Genomic DNA, 24,385 nt, shown 5'->3' with positions numbered 1-24,385 from the left:
TACCAAAGAAGTATCCATTCTTACCCGCTCCCTACCCTGCTCTTAATCTCTTGTACTGTTCTGATTAACCTCAACTGAGGACAACACTTAAACTTCAGCTGAACACATTCCAATCTTCTTCATCTAGTGTTCGAACATTCTGTCTGTATTTCAGACTTCCCAGCCCATAGCATTTTGCTTCTGTATATTTTATTGTTAGTGAAATAAAGCTGTAGATTTATTTCCCATCTGTTACACTATACTATTTGAATCTATTGCCTGGGACCATTAATTTTTATGGAATAAGATTCCTCCAATGGAGAGATATATTTATCATTGTTTGGAAATATTCTTCTCCCAGCTTTTCCAGTAAAGAATTCCACAGTAATTTCAATGACTGTCATAACATGTGTATGATATATTTCTGTCTCAATAGAAAAAAGTGTTCTTATATCACATTCATTGCTGCACCTAACTTGTAAAAATTCTACTTAATCATGCACACAGTAAAATTATATTTTGTTCAAAATTAATGCACGTTGTAATTAGCTCAAAGACAGTTTGAAGCTGAACAATGTATGTCAAGAAATGTAGAGGAGGTTTGACTTAAAAGGAGAGCAGCAGAGATGATTCAGCTGTGAATGATATTTTACTAATAAACTACAAAAACAAGCCACAAAGGGCCATAACACGGAAAAGAACAGATATTTAACGCAAGACAACAAAGTAACTGGAAGTTTGGAGTAACTGGTTCAGGCTGACTGGCTTGTATAAGTGAACAAGGATTGTGAATGAGGGCTGGGTTTAAATTGGCTGCAGATGGTGAGTTGAAAACAAATGGCAAATGACCTGTTAGCTGGGTAGAGACTGGAAGGAGCCCAAATGTAAAGGCTTGAAGTGCGTGGCTTTAAACAATTATTTTGTAAGCCCTTCCTTAAATAGTGTGATATTTAATAATTTTTCCCAATTGAATATATTTTAAATGACATTTCCCATTACAATTTATTGTACAGACCAGGGTTTCTCAACCGGGGTTCCACAGAACTCTAGGGTTCCGCAAGAGGTTGCTAGGGGTTCCATGAGAGATCATAATTTAAAAAAATAAAAGTTGTTTTTTGAACTTTGTGTGTTGCTAGTTCTCGCAGTGGTGGGGAGTGACTGAGTAGCCCCTTTAGCAATCTCGATATAAGCCTCTCAGCCCAGTATGGCAGTGCGGTATGGTTGAGTCCATTCTCAGTTTTTGATAGGAGACACAGGTGATAATTGGTGAGCATTGTATCACATGGAGGGGAGGAGAGCAGGCTGATGAGGAATGTGAAATGCATTTTCCAAGCATTGAGTGGATTCACCCAACTTGGTCTGTGAAGGAATTTTTACACACCGCAACTCTGCTGCCAACCAGCTGCTTTGCTGTTGTAAAAATTGCACAAGTGAATTGTGTAGGTTAGATGTAAATTGAATTGTGAAGTTTTTGTATTTTTTGTGGTTTTCTCATTTAGTTATTTACTATGCCATTCTTTTTTTATATTTTATTAACCCCTGAGTTTTACAGACATGGCTCCAGTAAAATTTAAAAGACAGTTAACTACAAATCATAGTCATATGACATGAAAAAGTATTTCTTACATTCTTCATATACAAGAGGAGTAAAAATCTTTGTTTTGTCTCCGTCTATATGTGAATTGTGCCAATTTATGGTAATTTATAATAAATAGTATGTATAACTGGACAGTCAATATAACATAGAAATACAATTGTATCAGCATGAATTAATGGGTCTAATGGCCTGGTGAAAGAAGCTGTCCTCGAGCCTGTTGGTCCTGGTTTTTATGCTATGATACCATTTCCCAGATGGTAGCAGCTGGAGCAGTTTGTGGTTGGGGTGACTCAGGTCCCTAATGATCCTTTGGGCCCTTCTCATACACCTGTCTTTGTAGATGTCCTGAATAGTGGGAAGTTCACATCTACAGATGCACTGGGCTGCCCGCATCACTCCCTGCAGAATCCTGCAATTGAGGGAGGTACAGTTCCCATACCAGGCAGTGATGCAGCCTATCAGGGTGCTCTCAATTGCAGAAAGTCTTTATGATTTGGAGGCCCATACCAAACTTCTTCGACCGTCTGAGGTGAAAGAGATACTGTTGTGCCTATTACACCACACAGCCACAATGTACAGACCACGTGAGATTCTCGGTGATGTGTATGCTGAGGAACTTGAAGCTGTCAAAAGAGTTCATAGTATTACAGGAAAGATACTAGCATGAATAGATGATTGGCTGACTGGCAGGAGACAAAGAGTGGAATTAAAAGGGGCCTTTTCTGGTTGGTTACCAGTAACCAGTGGTCATCCGCAGGGGCTGGAGTTGGAACCGTTTCTTTTCACGTTACATGTCAATGATTTGGATGGCAGAATTGATGAAAGGGAAAGAAAGAGATTAATTTCAAGGAAGGTAAGCTATGCTTAACTATCTGTTTTGTTTCAAGAAAGGTTGGTTAAAAATTCAGTCTCCACTGAAAAGAGCATTGACAATTATTTTCAGATTATTACAATTTACTGATAATGCTAACGTACCATGAGCTGTAGATATAATCATTATTACACAGGGGTTCCCTGAGTCCTGAAAATTATTTCAAGGACTCCATCAGGGCAAAAAGGTAGAGAAAGGCTGGTATAGACACTGATACAGCATTTTGTGACCTTTTAACATTTTGATGACTTGTCTCTGTGGTTTAAGCAGCAGAACAAAATGAAGCGATGATGGTTTAAGCAAATATTATTTGACTTGGAGATAAGGTCTGCGGATTTATCCCAGCTGCAGTCTGCAGATTCATTATGGATCTGTATAAAAATATTTGGCATTAAAACACAAAGAACAAATATGCATTAATCTGAGAATAAATGTGTGCATTTATTCTCAGATTAGAATACATATTGCTTTATGTTGTCACAAGAAGGCTATAAAGATTCTTTAAGTTTCTTTTTAACAACTAACTCTTCCTGGGTCACAACTGGCGGATTTTAAGAGTCAGCCACATGGCATGAAATAAGTAAATTGGTGGTGACCTGTTCTTTAGCATTTACATAGCTGAATGTTATCCAAAATATTGTCAGTATACAACATCACTTATGGAATTTTTAAACCTCAGATTACTTGATTATATGTAATTTCCTTGTTGGCACATTATTAAAACTTATACTTATAAGTCTCCAACCCCCATAACCTTTTTTGAATAACCTCTTCTTTCTAATGAGTAAATGTCTTTCTTTTCTAACAACCCTTAAGTCCATTTTGCTTTGCAAATTGCTCACTATATTGCAAGTGACTTACAGTGATTTCAAAAACTTAAATGGAAGCACAATCAGCTTTGGCAATCCCTGATTCACGTAGATGCATTGAGCTCTGTTTCTGCAAAGACCAACTTTGCTGAGATTCTTCAGCATTCTCCCTGAAGAATCAGCACTCAGATCTATGGTGCAGGATTCACAATCCCATTAACTTCAAGGGTCATCTTAAGGCTGCAGAAAGCAAAGCAAAAGAAGAGGTGTTCCTTTTCTAGACTTTTTTATTTCACTGTTTAATGTTCTATTTTACTTTGAATTGCTAAACAAAATTAGTCTTAATTCATCATGCTTAAAAATCTCTCAATATCAGAGGCATTGGAAAACTTTGTTTTGACAACAGGCAACCCTGGGAGTGGCTCTCCAGACTGTCAGAGGTACGTCAGCATGTGATCTTCTAACATTCAGACCACATCATCAGGGTCCAGCACAGTAAGGTCCTCTGTTTCCAGATTAGGCAAACGTAGACATGAGGTGACAGCAGGCAGCGAGCCCAGACTAGAAAGATCTGACATCATGTTTTTTTCAGGTTGAATCTTTGTTTAAATTATGCTCAATTATTAACTGTCATTTCCTTATTCCATTTCTCCAATCGATTCCTGATTTATTTTCCAACATTGTCCACCACAAGCATTAACTTTCCCCATAGTCTTATTATTTTATCAATTTATTTCATCATTACATTTTCTTCATTTAGTTATATAAAGAAAATTCATCAATTTTGCATTTTCCACTAGACATAGTTTAATTCTGGTCTTTCAGCAAAACATTAAGTCTATCTCAGATTAACATTAATCTGTGAGAACTATTCAAACGGCAGCTCATTTACATATCTTTACACTTAATGCACAACAAAGAATATTACACCTTAAAATACAGCTGCTCCAATCAACTTGCTAAATGTTGCTCCTTCTGTCATGCATTTTAGCTCCCCATTTTATGGATTTATGAATGATAAAGGAGTTACAAGAATATTTATCAACACAAAATAAAATCATGTAGAAAAGGAACGTGTATACTTCAAGGAAAATGAAAATAAATGCTTTGATTAACAGTAAGGTGGAAAGATATTTCGACAGAATAAAAGCAGAGGCTTCGACATCACGGTAATGAAAATTAACAAGTATATAGCTTACAAAGTAACACTCAATGCCTTCACAGAATATATTCAGTGCTGCCATAAGTGAGATCAAAGTAAATTGATTTCACACAGTCTGTTATAATTTTATGAAATAAAATAAAGCAACTATTAAAATATGGTAATGTCAATCTGTACGTGACAAATAAGCAGAGGAGGAAGAAAATGGTGACACAAATCATTACACTTCACACAGATCTCTTGCTGTCATTGGCTTCAGGTAAGGCACATGGGATTGACAAGTCCTGGGTTAGGCACATGGGATCATTTGGCTATAATGCCTGCCTTTGATTGATGTCCTCAACATCAGATCTCTGATCTCATTTCCACACAGACAGCTTAAGAGGTACCTTGTCTGCCCACTATGTTTGAAGGTCTGACTCCCACAATAGTGGTAGTCTGTGCATATAAGGTAATGAGGGAGAAAGAGGCAAATTGGGGAGGTATTGATGTGCATTTGGGTATTTGATTCTGAGTAGAGATAAGAGGAGCTATGACTGAGGAATGGGAGACTGAAGTACAGAGCTAAGAGAAGCCCTTCTTCACCTCCCTCCTCCACATACAGTCAAGTATCCTTGGGACACTTACCCTTTAAATGCGCAAAGGGGCTCATGTGTTGTCATAGCTGTCCAATAATCTGACCCGCAACAGATTACCATGATTACTGAGTCACTACCCTGGGGGAATGATGGTGGCTTTGGAGAGCACAAACCTGCTCTCCTCTCTCAGGATGACAGCACTTATCCTCCCACCACTGCTGCTACTCCGGTGCCCTTGCTGTTTGCTGGCAGGCAGCCAACCCAGTCTGCTGCCACTCACGGTGAGAAGGTGCTCAGGGTCTTCCTCCGGAGCTATTTCCAGCTCTCCACTGAGAGCCAGCAGCTTTCCACCAGTCGTGATGCAGCTACGGGAGTGACGGGATAGGAACATTAGGGCACACAAAGGCACGCAATAATAGGCACCAAGGGAATGCACAAAGGTGACAAGTTGGCATTTCTAACCAATATGGCATACATCGATGTGGGCAGGTATCTTTATTTTGCAGTGGATTTTCTTTTTGTGTCTTTCAGTGAATGGACTCCATAATTGTCATGAAGTTAGGGTGAGATGTGGAACCACTGGTTAGTGGGATGGTATTTATGAGAACGCAATCAGATGAGCTGTTCACCAACAGTTCCAGGAGAAAGGGCTATTCAGGAGGCTTCAGCTCTTCATCTACGGACAATAAATCAGCCATAATGGAAATGGGGAGCAGATTCGATGGGCCAAATTACTCAATCTGTTTCCTTGTCTTATGACCTTCCCCTCCATGCTGTGTCTCCAGGACAGGTTTTGAGCAGTGTTTTCGGATCTGTGCTACGTATTCTACTTGGGCAAATAAGTTTATCAGTACACCAATGCAATCATGCACTCCTCTGTGGAACAAAGTCTGTTCTTCAGTGCTACAGTCAAAGTGGTGCACACCTCACGTGGAGTTTTTCCTTCATTAGAACTCTGCCATTCAAGAGGGCTCATGATCACCTGAGCAAACCAGTGAAAGGATGGGCAATGTGTGCCACCTCTCAGTGGCACTCACATCAGGAAAGTGAATATTAAGTAAACTGCAGCTGAAGCACTAAGTCAAACCATCTCACTTCCTTTTCAGGATTGCTGAGTGTCGGGCTCTTTTGAATTTCCATTTCTCACTGACTTTGAAACTTGTCTGGAAGTTATCAGAACCACTGATATTTTTCTTCTATGAATTCAATGTTTGTTACTGGGTACTTGCTGGATACATTAACCATCCCAAATTAAATACCAGCCTGGCCATCCTCTGCTTCTCCAGCGGTGCTGAGTCACTGCCATGCTCACTTATCCTTTGCCATGTTCAGTTTTGATATCAAATATACCCACATCATGCAAATAAATGTCTCTGACATGTCATAGTAATTGGACTCCATGAACTCAATATCTACAAACTGAGATAAATGTGGTGTAAATAATATCCTTCAATAACTCTGCAAATCCATTCTCGCACGAGGTCCTTCAATTTTAATTCGAGGCCCCAGAGCGTATTGAAGTTGCAGACCCTGATGTTTGGATGGCGATTTCAATGCCAGGCCATATTGAAAAGGTGAAGGTATTGGGACTGGAGATGAGGGTTGGGCCCGTTCAGCTCGCTGCTCTGCCATGTTTCCGCGGCTCTGCACTGAACTGAGGCTGTGGACAGACTGTCCTTCATAGACTTCAGTCCTGATGCTATTTACTTGCACAATTTGTTTTGTTTCTCTGGACATTGGTTGTCCGACAGTCTTTTTTAATGATTTCTTCTGGGCTTCTTTGTTTTGTGGCTGCCTGTAGGGAGACGGATCTCAAGGTTTGATAATAAATGTCTTTTGAACTTTGAGCTTCTAATCCATGAAATTGCACTCCAAACATTTATAATTTAAATTCCCTGGATCAGACACATTCTTTAGAACTTGCGGCACAATAAAATGCTACCTTTTACATTTTTCTCGAATAACTGATCTTAAAATGACCACAGAGCAGTAAAATTATTATTATAAAATAATAAGTTACAATTCAGTTCTAATTTTCCATTTGAATTAAGGGTTTTGAAATTCATAAATGTACATAATTTAATTCTCCCCAACCATTGATTATATTGTATATTTTTAAAACTTTCATGAGAGAGAGAGAGACAAAGACAGAGACAGAGAAAGGGAGAAGGAGAGAGAGGGAGAGAGGGTGGGAGAGAGGGAGGGAGAGATGGTGAGAGAGAGAGAGAGTTTGAGAATAACACTGAGTTGAAAAAATTTACAACTCACTGCTCAGCATTTCACCCTCTGTAGCAGTGCTAAAGAACCATCATCTGTGCTATTTAAAAGGATTGTTTCTACCATTGTTTCCAATTTTATGGATCTCTTTAGAAAAGGTCCTGCAGAAAGTGGTACTGCAAATATTTGAAGTTCTGTCTTAATTGTCAGGCTTTGGCATCAACCAGTTACTCCCAGATTTGAGTGAATTGTTGGCAATTCTTGGTGCACAAATGAAGGAACAGAGAGAGCACAGACCAGGGAAAGCTGCTCTTTGAAGTAGATGTGGAGGACCCTCACCTGAAGGCCAAAGAGACTCAGTGTGTTCATGATTTATTCTCCCACCTCAACCTCAGTCACAGGTGAATATTCTCACTGAATCGTGCTGCCTATTCCAGCATCAGAGTAATCTAAGGACCTCAGTTCTACTAACCATTAGGAAGCTTTCAGTCATTAATCTTTAAATGTTTTGCAACAGCTGACAGTGTGATCCCCACTGGTGCCAAAGCAAGGTCACTGACACTCCTTAGGAAGACTCTTGGGGTCAGCTCACATCCATTCAGACTTCATGGGTTCTGAGTTGGTGAATGAAGCCAAAGGGGGAACCACAGACCCCTGGACAGATGGTTGGGAGGGGAGTTTACAAAGTGATAAGATCCTTCCACGACCAGTGCAAGGACTCAATAACATCCTGCAGACATGAGGAAATCTGCAGATGCTGTAAATTCAAACAACACACACCAAATGCTGCTGGAACGCAGCAGGCCGGGCAGCATCTATAGGAAGAAGCACTGTCGACGTTTCGGGCTGAGACCCTTCGTCAGGACTAACTGAAAGGAAAGTTTCAGTTAGTCCTGATGAAGGGTCTCGGCCTGAAACATCGACAGTGATTTTCCCTATAGGTGCTGCCGAGCCTGCTGTGTTCCAGCAGCATTTGGTGTGTGTTGCCTCAATAACATCCTGAATTCTTCTTCTCCACCTTGCACGATCACAGGCCTGAGCTTCTTAGGAATCAGTCAGAATGAGGAGGATTAGGCACAAGTATACCATTGGCTTTTATCATTTCAACCATGCCCTTGCCTTGACAATGCTGCTCCACTGATTAATAAGACTGTCTCTTCTAACTCATACAACTATCCCTGGTCAACCTCCATCCATGAGCAAACATCTTCTGAAGCATGAAAAACACTTCGCCAAGTATCAAGTAATCTGCTTGTGCCATGTGGCTAATGGTGAATAGTTGGCAGTGGGTGCGAACTGGGAGGCTTCGATAGTACTAGGGGTGTGAGAGTGAGAGATGTTAAAATTATCCAGATCCTGTTACTCAGTGAACACGAGGCTTGTGCTGCAGCAGCAGTTGATGTGAACAAGTGTTTGAATTTATTGAACTCTGCAATATTTTGTTCAAGTCCACAGACTTAGAGCCCTGACATTGACTGCTACAGCTGTCTGGAATCATAGTCTTTTGCTGATAAATCATATCTTGATTCCTCTTTACCATCTGCATCACAGACTGGATGAGGAAGCAATCTTCTTTCAGGAAGTACCATTGTTCAAATAATACCACCCCAGAGCAGCTTGATAAATGCCTGCCAGATTTTTTTCCATCCATGATGTAACTTAACTTTAAAAGGTGAAGCTCGGCTTTAAGAAGGACCGAAGCAGGTTAAAAATGGTGCTGGCCATTCTCAATATTGGTCTCTTGCTAAATTGCACCATCAAAGATCAGGTGGATCAACACTGACTGCAGGCAGCATCACACAAATGAGCAGAGAGGGCAAAAACGATGTGGTGCATGAATAAGAAGCAATGAGCATTGGATTTTTCATGCATTACAATCCTCACGCCTATTCTGGGGCTACTGAGCTGATACGAACATGTGCACGTCAGGTTCTATTCTTGGGCTTGGGCACGAAAGCGTCTATGTTGCCAGGACCTTAAAAACTTGAAGCTGGGAGCATATTTCCTTGAATCATACTTGCCACTGTTAGCACTGCAGCAGCTGCTCCTTCTCTCATCGCCAGTTGACATTTGTTCTGTACAACTGACTTGATTAAATTTATGAGTGATGAAGTCCATCTCGATTGTAGCTAGGGGCCTGACAAGGTTCCCCGATTTATCCTGATCCAAAAACTAAAGCTGATGAAGGTCAAGAGAAAGTTACTTGTTGAATCCAAACCTCACTCAGTAGAAAGTATGAAAGACAAATAATCAAGCAGTGTTTTAATATCTGGAGTTGATATTACAGAGGGTCATACAAAACCTTGTACTAGGGCCATTGTATTCTATTGTAAATATCAATGAGTTGTAGGAGGCATGATACACAAATTCACAAGCTATGCCGGTGCTGGGCACATAATTGATAAATGAGAAGAAACCGAGGCAACTGGAAAATATCTATCAATGAACGAGGCTTCAAAAGTCACAAATGGAATTTACACTGGGGAAGTGTGGCCAATCTATCTGAGAAGAGCAAACTAAAGAGAAAACACATGATATATAGTAGAACCCTGAGAAGTGTGAGGAAGCAAAAAGATATTTAAGTGTATGCCCACAGATCCATAAAGGTGCCACGAAAGGTAGACAAGATCTTAAAGACACACAGGACATCTTATTGAGCCATTGCCTAGGAAGTCATGTTAGATCACTATAAAATAAGGAATTGCTCATAACCGGGGTACTGAAAACAGTTCTAGTTACCATACTACAAGAAGGATGAGATAATAATAAAATGGATGCACAGAGATTCATAAAGATGGTGTTAGACTCCAGAGGCTTTAGTTACAGAGTGAGATTGACTAAATGGGCCATATTTTCTCTTGGAAAGAGGAAGTACAAGGGAGATTTACTTTCAAAATTGGGAGGTTTACTTGGTCTGAACAGATGAAATTAGCAACCATAAAGCACAGATTTGGTAATCTGTGAAAAGACTACAGGAGATCTAACGAAGCCTATTTCCACTCAAAAATCAGTGAAGTGCAATGGGAACCTTTTCTTGACCTTCTACATCATATATATCCTTGTCTCTGCACTTCTCCTTAATTGTATGCTTTTATGTGAGATTAGAATGCTCCATGGCAAATACTTGAAGAGGCATTTTGGTTTCATTGAAGCTTCTTCAATGCATCCTAATTTATGTTTCTAACATACCTTTAGAACATCTCTATTGCCATTGTCCCCACTGCTGTATCGGTAAAATTTATTGGCAACATTCATCATCCTTTTTCTCCATTACCAGTCACCTTCACTCAAGCAACTCCTGAAACATTTATTTATTAATGGGGTGAGGGCATTACTGAGGAGAACACTTACAGCCATTAAGCAACTTGATCCGAAGATTCTGACAGTGACGCTCATCAACTGATCACACTGAAGGTGTTTAATGAGTTACAGGGGCTGCCCATCCTGATTCAACTGTCGACATTGAAATCTCACTGAAGTGAAAAATTGGAACTGGGCCATCTCATTGTTTCTGCTCAAATATCGAAGCATGCTGAGCCATCAGAGGCTGAATATCAAATTCATTTTAGAAAAAACTTTTACTTACTGTCGCAATGAATTTTCAGTCTGGATTACAAATGAATACAGTTAATGAGCTGAAATCAGTATAAACCATAAAAGACTGCTAAACTGTTAATCTAATTAATTCCTGAAGAAAAATTGCATTTGGACAATGAATTCATTTTAGTTGGTATTTACATTCTATTGTCTAAATGAAAATCAATATACAACTTCAGGGTTCCCTTCTCATTATTTTCACCATAGGTATTTCAATTTCACCAGCCTGCACTGAAGTAAACTGCAATTCCCTGTGGTTTGCAAGATTCCTCCTGTAGAGATGGTAAACTCTCACCAATTGTCCCACTGTGTTTAAATAATTTAACTCTACTTGCAAACCATATTTGGTGTTATTCAGTGACGCTTTCTTGCAAAGATTTCAGCTGTTTGAATGCGCTTTTACTTAAAGGTGGGAAAATAAAGGTGTATCAATCAAAATGGCAGAACTTAGGTTTATCTGTAACTGTTTAAAGATTCTACTAAAATGATGTCATTATAGTAAAGTCTCTGAAATTAATATAGAAACCTGTAATTTAAAATGTATTCTCAAAGATAAATCCTCTTGTTCAGTGCTGTGATATACAATAACAAGCTCCATTTCTGCACCATAATTCTTAATGTCTGTGTTTATTATAAAAGAGGGATGGTGTGTAATTTAAAAACTGAAGAATTCACCACAGCATATATGGAAATGAACAGTCAACATTCTAGTCCAAGACCCTTGATCCAAAGTGTTGACTGTTCATTTCCCTCCATAGATGCTGCCTGACTTGCTGAGTTCCTCCAGCAATTTTTTGTCTGTTTCTCAAGATTTCCAGCATCTTGTAATCTCTCTTGTGCTCTAGCTGAATACGTTGCCTCAACAAATAAACCTTTCCTGGCAGGTGAACGAACAATTGTATTCAGCTTTCTATTTCTGAGTGGATTCTCTGGAGTCTTTGTACTTTTCATACATAAGTGGCATTGCATTTCCAAATTATGGTGCAAATGTTACTCAGCATCAATGCTGTCCCAGATCTGTTGAGGATAAACAATACGACTCTGTGGACTATCCCATTTTTAAGAAATGGAGCTACTCCTCCCACATTACACATTTCCTGATCAAGCCTCATGTCAATGTAACCTTGCGTCTTAAAACTTAGAGAAGATTTCAACCAGGTTTCCTGTACACATATATTATCAGGTTTATTTGGTAAATCTTCAACTAATTTCTTAAATTCTTGGCTATTAGCTAACACACTTCAAGCATCCATTATAAGATTAGAAAACCCATTTACAACCCTCCTTTGAAGTTTGAATGTTATTTATTCCTCCTTGTCGAGCATCATAAATAACTTCCAGAGACAAGTCTTTTATCTCCAGATGTTTTTCTGCAGCTTTTAATATAATTTTTATTTTCTCCATCCTACTTTTAGTTTGTGCAATGTCTGCCATGAAAGTAACAAATTTTAGTTTGTCAACAATCAGCGAAACCTTTGTTATAAAAGCATGTACTTTACATGCTGACGTTAATCATATCTCTTTTCTGGATATTGTAGGTCCCATTGACAGTCGTCTGTACTTTCTGCTGACCCTCTGCATATGATATCCCCATTTTCACCTGAATACTCTGCACTTACACAGTTTTCTTATCTACGGGACACTCTGCATGAGGAAAGCGCCTTTCCCCTCTACAATTGCTACATTTTAGCCTACTGCCTTCTCCACAATTGCCATAGTCATGTTCTCCACCACATCCATTACACCGCTTTTTAACCACATGCACAGCTGCTATGTGACCAAACTCCGGCACTGGAAACATCTCCGAGGGGGCGGCACAAGGACTGAAACCAAATAATTTTCCTCCCTCCAACAGCTTTTAACCCCATATTTTCTCACATTGCTTACTATCTTTACAAAACTCTAAGAGTTAAAGGTCTCTTAAAGGTCTTGCACCCATAATATCTCCTTATGATTTTTTTTAACAAATTCTTAGTTAATCTAATTGGATTAATATCAGAAACAGGTCCACATTCAAAGCTCAGAAATAACTTAAACTCTTCCTTCGTTTTTTTATTTAACTCCTGCCTACCGCCTTCGTCACTGGACAACAAACCACTAGAATCCTCACTTTATCACTTACTTCTTTGTTTCCCAGGAACCTGGCAGTCACGTTCTTCCATACAAATCCCATCACCCAATACCACCTCCCATTAGCAAACTCCGTCTTTTTATTTACCTTTTCTATTTATTGAAATATAACACAGAATAGGCCTTCTGGACCTTCAAGCCACACCGCCAAGCAATCCCCCAATTTAATCCTAGCTTAATCATGAGACAATTTATAATGACCAATGACCTACCAACTGGTACATCTTTGGAATGTGGGAGGAAACTGGAGCACCCAAAGGAAACCCACATGGTCTCAAGGAGAACGTACAAACCCCTTACAGTCAGCAACAGGAATGTCACTTCCAGCCATCTCTACCTGCTCCCCCCTTCACTTCCTGCCTGAGGGAAATCTCCCAACAGAAGGCTCAATCCTTTGCTCAAACTTCAGCCTCTCCCCAACTCCCAGGTATCAACTGACAGGATGGATTCCAAATAAAACTATTAGATTTTATGGCACAAATAACTGAGAGCTCTGAAATCTTAACTGGAAAAATAATTTGTCTCATCTGTTTCACCTGCCTTCAATTAGCATTAACCGACTGGGATGAAAAGCAGTAAATTCATGCTTTTCTTGGAGAACAGTTCAAAATATCTGAATCCATGCAGCTAGTCCTGGTATTTGTACTTCAATAATTACAGGACATTAATCCTGCAAAGCATTGTGCAGAAGCTTACTGGCTTATTGTTTACTGAGAAAAGACTAAGTATTACAACAACTTGTTTAATGATCGCTAATTGTTCACAACAAAGTGATTATCCTGTCATGTTATCAGTGTTATAGCCCACAATTGTTGTGGTTCTCTCAACGTTTCACAAACTCATCGCAGTAGCCATAACGAGCGTTGAGTATTTGAGCTCTAACAATCTATCAATCAACAACACACATGATGAAAACATTGAGTAATAATAAATATTCATATTTTATTGGAAGTGCCTTTGCAGAGGCTCCTTAGGGAGATTGATGCCAGCCTTTATAAAATTACTCTCTCTTTTTATATAATGAACAGCAATTGAATCACTGAATCAGCAGAAAGACATAAACAAATTTGAAGAATGGGGAAAAATGCTTTACTGCTCAGCCGAACAGCTGATGAAATAAATTTAGCAATTTCACTGCAGTAATCGGGAGCTGCAAATACAGCGCATGCATGACCTGGAACTGAAGAGGAAAAGCAATCACGCTCGTATTTGTCAACACATCCATTTTCAAACTAAATACATTTGCTATACTTTGGCACAGATGCAACAAATGTACTTGATCTACGTAAAAGATATTCTGTAATCCAACTCCAAGCTCAAGCCGGTTGCTCCTGTGGTGGAGGGCAACAAGTTATTCTATATGTTCTACGTTCCATCGTTTAATTTTTGATTCAGTTATTGTAATTGTTTTCATTCTATTATCGCTGAGTTAACGGGCAGAAGTAGATTCTTTAAAACATTTAGATAAACATTTTGCCCCCAAAAATACTCAAAAAAGTTGTTTTTAATAAAAATGTCAGAAGTTTTGATAAATTCCTATTTTAAAGCTAAGCTAACTATATACCATCTGAAGGAAATGGCTGAGAAAGTTCAAAGCATATGCTGATACCAACCTGCATGATATAATGGGAATTTATCAGAAAACTAATCAACGAACTTGATCAAATACTGACCTATTGCTTCTAAAGTTCATGGTTTAGCCTTCTCTGAGCAGCTCCTTGATTTATAGTGCTGATTCCATTCAGCCAGAGGCAAAAGGAACATGATATCCAGCACACCAACATGCCAGGAGAAATGAATGGGCTAGCACCAGGTATTACAGCAAGCCCTCTGAGACCCTATGGAACTGTTTGACTGTCGACTGAGAGAGTTGGCTGTCCACAGAAATTTGTTCCCATTCTATCTCAGCTACCTGTTGGCCTGCAAGATATGATTCTTCACAAAAGACCAAACCACCATTGCACGTTGCTGTCCAACTCGTTTCATGATCATTTCCATGACAGTTTTGTACCTTTCATCCAATGAGCTTCCCACAGCTGAAGCTAAATGACAGGACAAATGAAAACAAGTTCAAACTATGTTGCTTCTACCATGGAACCAGAGGTTCACCTCAACCTCAGTCACTGAGTTGCTATATGGATACACCTTTGGAACCCAAGCTCCAAGTCAGTATTAATATGTTCATTTGCAGTATATAAGTGAATGGGCCATACACTCTGCTTCCACTTTATAATACCACTCTCTGCCAAATGATGTCCATTCCGAGATTGTGGAAAGCACGGATCTTTTTCCTGTCTTTGCAGCAACCTCTCAGTGATGGAAGACATCTTGAGTGAAATTCAACATACCTCCACTGCACCATTATGTCTGAGGAAAAGAGCAAGCTTTCAAACCTGGCACATATCACAAGATCCACTGGGCATTCGTGATCTGTGTCCACCTGTATGCTTCTGAGATACGGACCACATCCAGCTAATATCTTGAGGCACAATCAGTGCAGTGTCTCCATATTCACTGGTGAGATAGGACCACCAACGTCAGGGTAGTGCCAGACTAATATCCCTAGCAGCTTGACTCTGCTCACACAATTCTGAGTTCAAACAAAATTGTTCTCATGCCTGACACTAAGCTACCAACATGGGACCTTACTCAGAATTCTGTATCAGGAATGTTCTCAAAGCTTCTTTGAAATAAATGTAACATCCTCACTGACTGGTCCACGACCACTAGAAATGGAAACAAAAGCATCCAGGATGGCAAGGAGAAACACAAATCTCCTTGCCAGGAGCACACTAAAAACCCAATTAATATGGAAGTGACCCACATCAACTCCTGTACAACCAATGTAGTTATTGTGCCAAGCACCTCCTGCCCCATCTTGGCAGCTCATGTGGACTCCGCAGCACAAAACATGCATGGAAGTAAACCAACTTCCACTCTGAGAGCAAACACGAGGAAATCTGCAGATGCTGGAAATTCAAACAACACACTCAAAATGCTGGTGGAACACAGCAGGCAGCATCTATAGGAAGAAGTACAGTCGACGTTTCGTCAGGACTAACTGAAAGGAGAGATACTAAGAGGTTTGAAAGTAGTAGGGGGAGGGGGAAATGCGAAATGAAAGGAGAAGACCGGAGGGGGTGTGATGAAGCTAAGAGCTAGAAAGGTGATTGGCAAAAGTGACACAGAGCTGGAAAAGGGAAAGGATCATTGGACGAGAGGCCTCGGGAGAAAGAAAGGGGGGGAAGCACCAGAGGAAGATGGAGAACAGGCAGGGTGATGGGCAGAGAGAAAAATAAAAACAAACAACTAAATCTGGGGTAAGAAGGGGAGGAGGTGCATTAACAGAAGTTAGAGAAGTCAATGTTCATGCTATCAGGTTGGAGGCTACCCAGCCGGTATATAGGGTGTTGTTCCTCCAACCTGAGTGAGGCTTCATCTTGACAGTAGAGGAGGCCATGGATAGACATATCAGAATGGGAATGGGACTCTCGCCCCCCTCCCCCATCCCTTCCCACTGATCTCCCTCCTGGCACGTAACCTTGTAAGTGGAACAAGTGCTACACCTGCCCTTACACTTCCTCCCTCACCACCATTCGGGGCCCCAGACAGTCCTTCCAGGTGAGGTGACACTTCACCTGTGAGTCGGCTGGTGTGGTATACTGCGTCTGGTGCTCCCAGTGTGGCCTTTTATATATTGGTGAGACCCAACGCAGACTGGGAGACCGTTTCACTGAACACCTACGCTAGTCCGCCAGAGAAAGCAGGATCTCCCAGTGGCCACACATTTTAATTCCTCCAACCTGATGGCATGAACATTAACTTCTCTAACTTCTGTTAATGACCCTCCTCCCCTTCTTACCCCATATTTAGTTGTTTGTTTTTATTTCTCTCTCTCTGCCCGTCACCCTGGCCTGTTCTCCATCTCCCTCTGGTGCTCCCCCCCCCTCCCCCTTTCTTTCTCCCGAGGCCTCCCGTCCCAAGATCCTTTCCCTTCTCCAGCTCTGTATCACTTTGGTCAATCACCTTTCCAGTTCTTAGCTTCATCCCACCCCCTCCGGTCTTCTCCTATCATTTTGCATTTCCCCCTCCCCCCCACTACTTTCAAATCTCTTAGTATCTCTCCTTTCAGTTAGTCCTGACAAAGGGTCTCAGCCCAAAATGTCGACAGTGCTTCTTCCGATAGATACTGCCTGGCCTGCTGTGTTCCACCAGCATTTTGTGTGTTCCATTCTGAGAGACTTGCTAAAATAAAGAAAAGCAGAATTGTGTCCATTGGGAATGTACTACATAGAAACACCAGAACCTATAAGCAAAAGCCAGACATTCTGGGACTTTTTGAGGATGTTTTGTTAAGGTATGCATCCATTTTATGATGTGTTGAATTATCAATTTGCTTTTGAATTTTTATTTTGCATTGATTTTTATTTATGCTATAGAGGTCAATAGCAGAGAAATAGGGGGTAGTTGTTGAATGTGGAATTAGGATTATGTTTACTGGTACTACAATTGAATAAATTGCTTACAGATAGAAGGGACTGAGGAGATGTCAGGGTTAGATTTACACTTCCTTTCCCTTTTCTTCCTCTTACTGGTGGCAAGGACCATGCTCATTGTGGAGAGGTAAAAGAAAGAGGAAATAAAACTAACTTTTATTATGAACAGTGAAGTGATGAGTACAATGTCAAGTCCAGTGCAGGAGATAACAAGAAGTGTGGATGAATCCATGTCATTGGTCTTGCAGGAGGTTGTGTTGAGTTAAGAGACTATAACTTCCATTATGTGAGGATCTGCCACCATTTCATCTCACACTCCTGCTGGTGCATAAGCAGAGATGGAGGTCACTGAGTTTCATTCTACTTATATGTATACTTCATTCTTACATAGCTTCAAACAGGGCTTTGGTCTCTGCCTCACAAGAGCAGCTTACATTCTCAGGGAATAGCAATGTGCTTGCTACCTGGAGCAGCTTCATGTTCTCACAGAGCAGAGAAATGCCTTGTGTGGTCAGATCACTGCCCTCATTGATGCTACCCATGAGGAGGTTGCTCCTCTCTCCGGACACCTAGCAGTGTACGTTTGTCCAGGAACAAAGGTACGTTCCACATCAGTAGACTGTGTGGAAAGCAACAGCATTAAGCAAACTAACATGAAAGGCACAGTGTTACCAGACTCAGTTACATAATGGGCACAATTTCACTTCACCAAAGACATCATCTACTTTCAGATAAACTACTTCTTGCATGATTTATGCATAAAATATAGATCCTAATCAATCCAATTTCTAATGTGCAAAGTGTAAAGAAAAATTTATATATATATATATATATATAAAACAGGCAAGTTGCAATAAAGAATCATGAATAATCTTAAGTAACATAATATATCATTAAACAAAGATATGATTGGCAGTAGTTTCAACCTGGATCAGAAAATGGAGGTACCGTTTGAGAGGATACACAGTAATGCAGATGTCAGCAGATTAAACACAGTAGGCAGCATTACAAGGCAAGATCAGTGCTTGATTCATTCAGCAGTGTCAGAAGGTTGATGCAAAAAACAACAAAAATTGGTTTCTTCTAAACTGGCAATAGGTACCATCAGGGTTCAGCTTTTGTCACTTTTCAAATCAGGTCTAAATACTTAAACTGACTACAAATTGTGGCTGGACATATCAAATTTCCATGTTGCCAAGAAGTCTCTCAGCTGTGTCTCTGCAAACATATTTTCTGCTTGGTGGAAGGTTACATATCACCGCTTTGAATGCAGAACATCATTTCAAAGGCAGATGCTCAATACCTCATGGACAGCCAATTTGCTAGATTTGCATAGTTGATAAAACCACATAATATTGTTTACCTTGCTGCAACAAAGAAAGCAAATTGTCTGTGATTGTTTATCAGGGTTCTATCCAAAAGGCTATAACATTTTGGTTTTGTCCTACAAAAGATCCAAAGTTGGAACCAAGAGATTATTAAAATCCAACTTGCAGACAATGCGACAAATGATGTTCAAATCTCCATGGAGAATTTCCTTCCTCCTTTAGTGCTGCAGGTGGAAATGATTCAATTCCAGTGAAGGCAGATGAATGCAAGTTCCACATTATTAGAATATTGATACTCTAATTTATTCCAGGGATTTTTGTCTTTGCCATTTATTCAAGGATCCATTTTAATTTGGTGATCAGTCTCTACTTTGAAAGGAAGAAACTTATTTGCATTTTACTGACTTCATTCTGATTTTGAACCAGTGTTTAAAGTTCAAAGTAAATTTATTATCACAGTTCCTCTAGAGCCGGTCGGTGGTGTAGTAGCACCAGCACAAGACTTTGAGGTGAATGGTCCCAAGTTGGAAGTTGGAATGGTCCCAAGTTGGCTCCTTGCACGCTTTCCATCTGCGCTGGGCTGAGAGTTGAGCTAACAACTCGGCCTCATAAAAACAGTCAAATGCTAAGGAAATGGCAAAAATGCTGCCCAGTGTGCCACAAGGCATGGAAAGGAACAACAAACACACAACAAAGTATCTATACGATACCAATGATTTTGTTCTCCTTTTATACCTGTGTACTGGGAATGATATTGAATAATCTTGAATCTACCTTGTGATTCATTTTCTTACAGGCATTTACAAGAAAAAAGAAGTACAAAACAAATTCACAAAAAAAATCTATACTTAAACAGACAGAGACTGGCTAGTAATCAATGTGCAGAAGACAAACTGCAAATAAAAACAATACTGTGTGTGTAGAAAAATAAGTTGTAAAGAGTCCTTGAAAGTGAGTCTGTATGTCATAGAATCAGTTCAGAGTCTTGGTGAATGAAGTTGTCCACGTTGGTTCAGGAGCCTGATGGCTGTAGTGTAATAATAACTTGATAATGTGTGACTGTATCTCCTGCCAGATGCTAGTAAAGAGAATCACAATTCAGACACAAATTTATGTTAGTAATTAGCTCCAACTACCTTCTTTTTACCTGTCTCCTGTTGTATAAGACAGATACTCCTTCAGGGCTAGTGTCAAAGTTCCCTTTCTTTCTTTCCAACTTGCTCTGGAAATGTTACCAGATGCCATGCAGTGAATAGTGTGTGATAATTTTGCATCATTTGTATTCAGGGTGATGTTCTTTCCTTACATCACTGCTTTTGGAGCATTACATCTCTGGCCACTGGAAGCCAAGGTCATAATTCTCTGACTCTCTGGTACCCAAAGTCCGAAACATTTAATGTTCCTCGCCACTCAAAGCACAGCCTCCTACTCCATATCCTACCACTGGCCCCTTACAGTCCCCATTCCCACCTTAGCCCTGGCCCATTCCCACATTCCCACCCCAGCCCTGGCCCATTCATCAAGCTTTCTTTTCCTTCTAATATGTATAGTCTGGCCTGCTGGGCTTGCCACCCAGCCCTACTGTGAGCAACCCATAACACAGTCAAAGAAGCACAACATGATTCTGTATACCACATTATCTCATTTGGACTTATTCTTCCTGAGTATTTCCAGCATCTCCTGTTTTATTTTAAGCTTTGGAAGATCTTTCGTACCTTAGGTATCTTTCTGTAGCAACATCAATGAGTGCAGCAGGATCAGCAAATTACCATGCCTTATCTGATCTGGGCAATGTCTGACATAATCTTTCTGTTTCTCAGTTTCGAGTCAAGATTTCTTCAACAGTTAGTGGCAGTTTGCAACTTTAAAGATTCACATTATCATTATAATTCATGCATTTTGCATCAGTCTCCATAATTATTTCACTTTGGTAACATTATGTTAATATTCATTTGCAGGCTGGAAGAGGTGCAGAAGAGATTCATGAGGATGCCACGAGGTATGAAGGCTTGAGTTATAAGGAAAGGCTGGATAGGCTGAGAATTTTTTCCCTGGAGTGTAGGAAGCTGAGGACTGACTTTATGAAACCATGAGGGGCATGGATAAGGTAAATAGTCACAGTTTTTTTTCCCAGCGTAGTGGAGTCTAAAACTAAAGGGAATAGGTTTAAAGTGAGAGACAAAGGACCTAAAAGGCACATGCAGGGCAACTATTCCACACAAAGTGAGGAAGCTGCCATAACAAACTGTAGAGGTGGGTACAATTACACGTTTTTAAAGACATTTGGACGGGTACATGTAAGGTTTGGAAGAATATGGACCAAACACAGACAAATGAGACTAGTTTAGGTATATGACTTGGTTGCCATAGATGAATTGGGCCAAAAGGCTTGTTTAAGTGCTGCATGAATACATGGCTCCATTACTTCAAGCTCAACAGATCTGTTGGGAAATGTTCTTTTACAATGTTTTAAGGAAATTCAATGAGCTTACAATTGTATTGACAGATTCAAAACATGTCAAAATATATGACAAGTTGGAAAATGGAGTCATAGAATCTACAATACCACAAATGCATAAAAATACAGGCCCTTCAGTGCATCTAAGCTGTGCTGACCCATTAATCTGCGTAGCCTCATCGACCTGCACCAGATAATAGCCCCCCAAATGTATATCGTAATAAGAAAAATTACCATCATAAATTCTTCCCATTCCGCCAACACTTGCAATACAGAAGTTTACACACCTGGCATCAAGTATGATTCTTTTTCATATTTCTAGGTCACTGGTCCCCAACCACTGGGCCGCAAAGCATGTGCTACTGGGCCGTGAGGAAACGATATGATTTGGCGATATGAAACGATGTGAGTCAGCTGCACCTTTCCTCATTCCCTGTCACGCCCACTGTTGAACTTGAATGCACGCGAGGTCATCATCTACCTAAACGCAGTGATACCCTAGTGCCATTGATCACTGGTTGGCCTCGGGTAATTGGCAGCCTCACGTGAGAACAGTGAGAAGTGTCATTGGTACTGGCCTGGATCGAGGTCAGATGGGCACCGCCTCTAAACCTGTTTACCACACTGAATGTTCGTGGGGATCCCAGAGCTAAAATATTCCCAGACGACCTAATTTGGGCTCAGGGTTTCGTAAGAAGTAGAGCAGCTACCTTGCTGTGATCTACTGAAAATTATCCCTCCAACCAAACTTTTGTTGGCCGATAGACCCTACAAGGGGGGCAGGTGCTCGTCCTAATGCACTCCTTGCTTGCTCGGTTGCTCTCTTCTGACTGCGACCGCCGTGGCCCCGGCGTGGGGACCTCCAGCCCTTACCTTATCTTCTCACTCCAGCCGCACCTGGCCAAGGTGTCTGGTGGCGGGCGGGCAGGAAGCTGAAGTTTGGGCCAGGAGGCTGCCTAATGAGGCAATGAAGCCCTCAAAACTGCCTCGGTATCTTGAGTCCAAGCACCCTGCACTTAAAGACAAACCTGTTGAGTTTTTGAGCAGAGAAAACATGAGCAAATGGGACAGAAGCAAGTGCTGATAGCCACATCAACTAAACTGTGGAATAGACTGGACATAAGGAACCTCCTTCGACTATCGCTGTATTCCGGTTGTGCTTAACACCCCCACCCCCCAGTTGGCTGGTCCGCAAGAATATTGTCAATATTAAACTGGTCCACGGTGCAAAAAAGGTTGTTCTAGGTCGTATACTGCATGCGTTTCTTTTCCATGCATATCTAAATATCCATTCTTTTTTTTTCCTATCCAGCTAATTACTAAATGACAGTGGTAACTTCAGCATTTTTTCATCATTCATGGGATTTGGACATCAGTGAAAACCCCTAGAACGAAGTGGATTTTAAAGCTGTTGTCAAGGGGTTTGCTGTTTCCAAGAGCTACAAATTGGCCAGACCTGGTCAAGTATATTTTGTTATCTAATGGATGATTTTGAACTAGTTATGTCTTGGTAACAGCATAGTAGCTCTATTCTCTTCATTGGACACTACATTTTTAATTCCAAAGCTGAGTTGATGAGTTTAGAATATTCATTTCTGTATCATTAGTCCAAGTTTCTGGACTACCAGCCCACTAATGTCACCACTATATTGCCAAAACTGGTAATTCCATGAATTCTCATCACTCATGAATTCACAGATTTTGTCTATCCAGTTGAAGTTAAGAGTTAAATTGTAATTACCAGACATATTTTAAAAAATGAATGTAAGCACATAAATTGTTTTGTTATAGTTATAAATCTTTGTACTCGCACTGTTAATGAGAACTTACAACTTTCAGGTTTAACATCTCACTATACAGAAATGCAGGAACTCAAATCTATGAATTTTTATGAACAAGTTAATATATGCTCATTTCATAGTCTGTTAAGCACTTGCAAAACAGTTATATTTTTACATCAATCTCAGCACAAAGCATTTACATTGAGCAGTTTTGATAAATTAGAAAATCATTCTGAAACAATAATACAATCATAAATGTACAAATGACTTATGAATTTATGTTGAAGGACAGTTGTTGCTTTAGTGAGCATGTGCAAATAAGGGACAGTTAAACATTAATGACAAATAATATTACAGTATTTTGAATTAAGTTTACACCTCTACTGTCAATTATTTCAAACTGAAATTTGAACACAATCACAAGTTTTTGAAAAAAGTAGCTGCCCTAACTAAAATAACTCACTTACATTTGATCTTTAACGCTCAAATTCATTTCACCAGTTATATCTTAATGCACCCTAAAGAAAAAACCTGACCACACTGTATCACAGAGGCAAGAGATGGAAATCTCCACATAAATTTACACCTGTACTGATTGCAGACTGTTAGCCTTTGACTGCCAGATTTCTAAGGGCTGAGGACACCCGGCGGAGTGTTCATCCATAATTGCTTGTCAGGAGTGAAATATGTGCACAAAGTTTCAAAAGTACAGTGAAAACAAAACCTCTAATAACTGTGATCCTTATTGTAAACTGGTAAAGTCATCTTCCACCTTGTGTGTTAATGTGGCCCGACATACCTGATTGTACAAAATGCATGTCTTGTTTAACACAGGCATAAACCTGTATCACATTAGCACTTTGAGCACTGCTGCTCGTCAGGGGTAGCATGCATGCTCGTGTTAGCTGTCAGATCCCGTGAGGCAGATTCAGTTCTGGGTACAGCTTTGGGCTTTGTCTTTTGCTGACTGAATCTGTCAGTCAGAAGAGAGCTGCAGGCTTTCTCTTGTCAGCTCCGGTTTGGCTGAACTATGTCTCTAAGCTCAAATGTGGAGCTCCTGAATCTCTAACTCATGGACAGGCACACATTTGGATCAGCTTAAATACATGCATGCAAATCAAATGGCAGTGCAATAGAATATTTCAAAAGCAGATTGCAGGACAATATCTGATAATAATTGTATATTAATGTAATGTCATATTATTCCATTATTCTATTAATTTGTAATTTTAATGCCATGTGGCTTGGTAATATATGATCAGAATGTCAAAAAATGGATGCGCAGATGGTGTATTGATATTTGCCATGCACTAGCTTTCCAGGCCGATGTTCCGATACATATAATGCCCATTAGATGGAAAAACCTGTGGAGCCCCAGTTTC

This window comes from Hypanus sabinus, chromosome 4 (genome assembly GCF_030144855.1).
Source record: "Hypanus sabinus isolate sHypSab1 chromosome 4, sHypSab1.hap1, whole genome shotgun sequence".
Lineage (NCBI taxonomy): Eukaryota > Metazoa > Chordata > Chondrichthyes > Myliobatiformes > Dasyatidae > Hypanus > Hypanus sabinus.
This window is presented reverse-complemented; position numbering follows the sequence as displayed.